Genomic DNA, 7,184 nt, shown 5'->3' on the forward strand with positions numbered 1-7,184 from the left:
TTCTCCCTTGTGGTCTGGGAGATAAATCTTTAATTCCTGGAGACTCCAGGCCAATCCTGGAGAGTTGACAACCCTTTGTAGGGTGGTGTTGGTTGGTATCATGCAGAGGTACAGGGCTGGATTATCCCACCAGGGCAGGAAACAGAAGTTGGGATTTTATCCGGGTCCTGAACCGCCCCCCGGGGGGGAAATCAGTCACACATTGGGATTTTCATGGGAGCGCCCCCTTAATTGGCATGGAGACAGGCTCTCTGTACAATTATGGGCAGTGGGCGGGCTCTCTAAGCTGGAGGGCCAATCAGAGGTCCACCAGATTGGGAGGAGCAGCAGGCTGTAATGTAAGGTAAGTAAGAGAGAGGACACTTCAACATGGAGGCTCCCGCTCACCAACTTTTTACTACCTTTAATTGAAAAATCGATTCAGCAGCCAGGCCACCACTGCAGGACGGTCTGTGGCTGCTCATGCACCCAGGCAGGCATCGAGACCCTCTAGGCTGGCCTTTGTTCCCAGCACTGGTATCTGGATCTGCCCCCGGCTCCCTGCCTCCAGGCACCTGAACTGGCCCTGGCTTGTGCCAGAAAATACCAGATGGCCTCCTTTAATAGGACTTAATGAGGCTCTTAATGAGCCTTATTGGCTACTCACCACATGCGGGCAGGTAGCCCTGTCGGCCCTGAGCACGCCTCCGCAAAAATGGTCTGGAGGTGAAATGGAGCCAGGGAACCGACAAGCTGGCCGGTGGGGCTAATTTATGGCCCCACCTGCCTCCAAACCCGGCTTTGGCGGGGTCCAAAAATTCAGGCCACAGACTGGGGCTGGGAACAAAGGCCTGAATCTCAGCAACACCCCCTAAACGGCTTAACGTAGTGACTGTCATGTCACAGTGAATCCATGCTCGCTGCCAACGAGCAGTTTGTGACTGCTGATTGACTTATTTATCTAACACAAGATCTAAGTAAGTGCTGCATGGCAGTAGGAAGTCTGCTCAGCAGATGTACCCAGACAGACACCAAGGGCACATTACAGGAGCAAGACAGGGCTCGGTGTCCTCTGGGAATCAAAGATAATTGGAAGAAACGATCACATTCAGTCTTCCAAGGCCTAAAGCAATTTAAGATAGAGAATTGGCAATAATTATGCAAATTACGGCCTGAATTCCTTCACAATACAAACAGGAAATTTAAACCCACATGACTGATTAGCAGTTCCCCCTGGGTCTGTCCTGAGCCCCACAATATCTGACATGCCAGCTTGCTGACAGTGGGAGTCCACGATTCTTCGGGTTGTTTGTTAATTCTGATGATGGTTTTTATGTTATTGAACAGTTCACAGTTCTGATTAAATGCCATCGTTCCTGGATGCAAATTCTACTCAGGAGACTGCAAGCGTTCTTTAAAAATGATGAAAAGAGATAGGAATCTTGCAATTATACACCACTTTATTGCATGTCTTAGAGAACTCTCAAGTGCTTCACACAAAGAATTACAGTTCAATGGTCATTCGTTGATTTCTATTTGTGGCATCTCACTGTGCGGATAATGGTTGCTGCCTTTACCTGCACAACAAGTCATTGTGATTAATTCCATGTGAAGAGTCCTTTCTGTTAGAAAATGAATATTAAGGGGACAGAGCCATTTAAAATGATGAAAGGATGGGACAGGGTAGAGAGAAGCAGACTTTTTCCTGTAGTTGAGCGGCCATTGATACAAGATTAAATGTAAGAGATTTAGAACAGTGGGCCAGAGAAATGTCTTCACACACAGAGCTGTGAGGCTGTGGGATTCACTCCCAGGGTTAGTGGTCAAAGTAGAAACTGTGTTAACGTTCAAGATTAAATTAGAGAGGGGAATGAAGGGAGAGGAGCTGAAGGGATGTGGGGACAGGGAGGGTACATATGTTAAGGACTGTTTGCTCACGTGGAGGGTAAACACTAACACACAGTAGTTAAGCTTTGCTTCCTTGGTGTAACTTCTATATAAGTGTTTCTGAGTGATATGATGAACAAGCACAACTCTGTCTATATATTATATAATATAAAATAAAAACAAGAAATGCTGGAAATACTCAGCAGGTCTGGCAGCATCTGTGGAGAGAGAAGCAGAGTTAACGTTTCAGGTCAGTGACCCTTCATCAGAACTGAAACGTTAACTCTGCTTCTCTCTCCACAGATACTGCCAGACCTGCTGAGTATTTCCAGCATTTCCTGTTTTTATTTCAGATTTCCAGCATCCGCAGTATTTTGCTTTTATATCTGTCTATATATTTCCTCTTCCAATTTATATACCAGTCCTCACAATATTATTGCAGTTGTGATAAATAAAGTTTATCTGTCAATCACACAACCCTCATCAGTAATGGACCTTAAAGCAAATCAGAGGTAAATGAAAGCGATACAGGTGGGCTTCCATGGGATCCCTGCCTGCTTGAAGAAAATGATCTATTTGCTTTTGGTGCTGTTGTTAGACATGATGGCCCTGGTCATCTGAACTAGAAGACTTCACTTTTTAAATCAGATTAAAGTATTAAAAACAGAAAATGCGAGAAACATTTAGCAGATTAGACAGGGTCTATGGAGAGAGAAGCATAGGGTTAATAATTTAGGTCAATGACCTTTACATTACAGTTTTTGGCCTGAATTACAAGCCTTGTTTATCAACACTGAAGGAATCATTTTGATGCAGAGATCTTAGCAAATAATCACCAGGCTTCTCATCATCCATTTCAAAGAACGAGCCTCAAGAAACCAGCCAGAAAAGTTAGCATTAATTGGTTTGCACAAAAACATACTTTCTGCTTTGCTCCTTTAAATCTATAGGATCATTGAGATGCCAATTTATACAATGCCTGCTATGTAAAAGGCTTTGTACCACTTTGAAGGACATCATTTTGTCACTATACAGGTCACATTGCATCTGGAGTTCTGCGCCCAGTTTTGGTCTCCCCACATGTTGGGTGATAAAACTCCAGAGAAGAAATATGAGAAAAGATCCCTAGCTTAAAGAACCTTAGGGAGGAAGTCTAATACAAAAGAAAAATACTGCAGATGCTGGAAATCTGAAATAAAAACAGAAAATGCTGGTAATACTCAGCAGGTCTGGCAGCATCTGTGGAGAGAGAAACAGAAAAGGTAGAAATGTAATCGGTTTTGAGCAAGTGAAAGGTGGGGTGGTGTGGGTGGGGGTGTGGGTGAGGAAGAAGAACAAAAGGGAAGGTCAGTGATAGGCTGGAGGGCAGGAGACATTAAATGACAAAGGTTTTCATGGTACAAAACCAAGTAAAGAAACAAAAGATGTGTCTGGATGAGGAGTAAATAGCCGAATAGCAGCCAAGTAAAGGGATTAAGAAAGAAATGGTGGGAACCAACAGAAAAACACAAGAAAAGAATAAGAATTGGGAGGCAGAGGCTATAATCTATGTTGAGTCCAGCAGGCTGTTAAGTGCCCAGTCGAAAGATGACCTCTCATAACCACTGCCCCCATTTTTTTCTTTTCTCGTGTTTTTTGGCTGTCTCCCCACCCCTCACCCCCATTTCTTTCTTAATCCCTTTACATTGTGTTCGGACAGCTGCTCTCCTGCCATTCACACCTCATCCAGACACATCTTTTGTTTCTTTACTTGTTCCATTACCACTCCCTTTGGCTTTGTACCATAAAACCTTTTGTCATTTAATCTCTCTTGTCCTCCACCCTATCACAGACCTTCCCTTTTGAACTTTTGCTTGCTCAAAGCCTATTACATTTCTAACTTTTCCCAGTTCTGATGAAAGGTCACAGACTTGAAACGTTAACTCTGTTTCGCTTTCCACAGAAGCTGTCTGACCTGCTGAGTATTTCCAGCACTTTCTGTTTTTCTTAGGGAGGGAGTGTTTTGTCACAATGCTGCAGCCAGCCTGTGTATGATGGACCAGCTAGTCTTTTCTAGCCTGTCAATTTTGTATGTTCATATCCCTAATCAGAACTGGTGCTGTTGAATGTGAGGCCAGAGCAATGGTGCTTCTGTCCTGATTTATGACCAAGATTGGTAGCAAAGGGAGTCGTTCAAAGGAAATACCTTCACAGGAAACGACCTATTTATCTTCCATGTGCAATCTGGGGGCTTTGCCTTCTTACTAGTTCCTAATTTATCTCATTTTCTCTCTTACTTCTTTCAACCTCGCTGGTTTATGGCTCTATGGGGCCTTGGCCCATCACCAAGAAGCATCAATTTTTTTTAGAAGTGTTAAACCTCACTTCTATTGATAGTAACAGAAACGGAATAAAAGCAGAATAAGGGTATGGTAGCATAGTGGCTATATTACTGGACTATTAATCCAGAGGCCTAGACTAATGATCTGGAGACATGAGTTCAAACCCCAACACGGTATCTGGGGAATCTCAGTTCAGTTAATAAATAAATCTAGAGTAAAAAGATAGTGTCAGTAACAGTGACCACAAAACTACTGGATTGTTGTCAAAACCCATTGATTCGCTAATAGCCTTTAGGGAAGATAAACTGCTGACCTTACATGGTCTAGACTATATCTGACTCCAGACCCACAGCAATGCGGTTGACTCTTAACTGCCCTCTGAAAGATTCTCGCAAGCCACTCATTTAAGGGCAATAATTGGTGACCTTGCCAGTGATGCCCATATCCTGTGAATGAATAAAAAATGGGAGCTCAGCATTTGATTAATGATGTGAGCGATGAATGAAAATGGAATTTGTATTAACAATTTGGGAATTATTCAATGGCGTCAAGATTTATACAATGCGTAGTTGAGATGCATAGACTAGCAAGGTCCCAGGTTTATGTTAGGTTCCCAGATCTCCGCTGAGACCAGTAGTAGGGTGACTGCAATTGGCCTTGGCACCCCTTGCATTATGAAGAGAAATAATCAGCAAGTGGTACCATGCCCGATCACTATTGCTGAACAGATAGTGAAGGTGGCATTGTAAGGTTCCACACAAAAGATAATTGGCAAAAATGGGAGTGCATGGAATTGGAGGTAAACTTTTCATTTGGGTTGGAAATTGTCTAGAGGGTAGAAGCCAAGAATCCTAGATATTCCATTTCCTGTGAAATCCCAGTCCCAGCAGATGCAGGACACCGTGCAAATCATACTGGATCTGCCGGAGTTAGCCTAATTAAAATATTCTAGATTGGCTCCAAGATTCAGAGTGTCACTGACTTGCAGTTTGCCTGTGGGAAGATGGAAGGGGGAAATCTAATGGGCAGCAGCAGCCTTTTAAGGTCTGCAGCATCTGGAAGGTAGAGGGTAGGGATAAAGGATATCTGATTGGAAGGATGTGACAAGTGTGGCGTTCCTCAGGGATCTGTACGTGGTCTTCAGCTTTTCACCATATTTATTAATAGCTTGGATGAAGGAATAAAGATTTACATATCCAAGTTTGCAAAATGGCATTCAATTAGGAGCAATAGTGAGTAGTCCACATGGGAGCAGGAAATTGCAAAGGGACATAGATAGAATAAGTGAGTGAGCAACACTATGACATATGAATTGTAATGTGGCCAAGTGTAAGGTCATCCATTTGGACCTAGGGAAAATAAATTGGAGCATTTTGTAAAGGGAAATATATTAGAAACTGTAGAGGAACAGAGATTTGGGAGTCCAAGTACACAAATCTTTTAAAGCTCATAGACAGATGTAAAATTAATCTGGGAACTGATATAGCCACTTGTGGAGTATTGGGTACAATTCTGGCCTCTAGTTTACAAAGAGGTTAATGAATCTGTAGAATCGGCTGTTACCATTAAGGATCGGGAGACAGAATGTTTAAGGATTCAACTGAACCCTGATAAAATGTTGGAGATTGCAACAAAGTCTAGAATCATGGACATGGGTTGAAGCTTAGAAAGGGGAAGGTGAATAGATTCAACCATTTTACACAGAGTGGTGAATCTAAGAAACAGATTGTCCAGGAGCATAGTGGATGCAAAAAGTGTGGAAATATTTAAGGGGGACTTGCATAGATCACAGTGGGAGCATCATCACCACAAGGACTGCAGTGGTTCATTTGGGGACAGAATTAAGAGAGAAGCTTTATGAACACTGCATAACGACAATAATAACATCTTTCATTTATATCATAGAATCATAGAATGATACTGCACAGAAGGAGGCTATCCAAATGTTCATGCCTGTGCCAGTTCTTTAAAAGAGCTCTCCAACTAATCCCACTCCCTAGTTCTTTCCCAATAACACTGCAATTTTTCTCCCTTCAAATATTTATCCAATTTTCTTTTGAAAGTTATTGTTGAATCTGTTTCCACTGCCCTTTCAGGCAGTGCATTCCAGATCACAACAATTCGCTGTGTAAAAAAATGTTTCCTCATGTCGCCACAGGTTCCTTTGCCAATCACCTTAAATCTGTGTCCTCTGGTTATAGACCCTCTGCCACTGAAAACAGTTTCTTCTTATTCACTCTATCAAAACGCTTCTTGATTTGGAACAGGTCTATTAGCTCTTCTCTTCACCTTCTCTCCTCTAAGGAGAACACCCTCAGCTTCTCCGATCACTCCACATAACTGACATCCCTCACCCCTGTTACGCTTCTAGTAAGTCTCTTCTGCATGCTTTCTAAGGCCTTGACATCCTTCCTAAAATGCGGTGCTCAGAATTGAACACTGCAGTTGGAGTTTAACCAGTATTTTTTAAAGGTTTAGCAATAACTTATGTGCTTTTTTTCCTCTATTTTTTAATTAATAAAATCAAAATCGGGAATATGCAAGAGATCAGAATTGGAGGAGCAGAGATCTTGGAGTTTGTACAACTGGAAGAGGTTAAAAGATAGGGAGAGGTGAGGGCCATAGACGGATTTGGAAAGAAGGATGAGAATTTTTAAATCTTCCTAAAAATTCCTGAGATGCTGCCAGTGTGCCTGTGAAGAATGTTTCGGATGATCAGATTGTTTAGGGCTAGGGTTGGCTCAGGAAGCAGATTAACGATTACTCAGTCAAAACTAGTTGGTGATTGACTTTTCCGCTGTGGAAGCTCTCATTGTGATTTGAATAGATTCATTTTCAGGGTAATTCCAGAAATCACACACCTTGCCAACAGACCAAAGATAGAATCTAAATTCTCCTGCACCTCGGCATATCAGATTCAATTAGTGTGAAATCTTGGTCAATTCGGATGTGTGTTTGTTGGCCTAAAACTGACTGATGAGTTTTCTATCATTCCCT

The sequence above is a fragment of the Heterodontus francisci genome, chromosome 22 (genome assembly GCF_036365525.1).
Source record: "Heterodontus francisci isolate sHetFra1 chromosome 22, sHetFra1.hap1, whole genome shotgun sequence".
NCBI classification, from domain to species: domain Eukaryota; kingdom Metazoa; phylum Chordata; class Chondrichthyes; order Heterodontiformes; family Heterodontidae; genus Heterodontus; species Heterodontus francisci.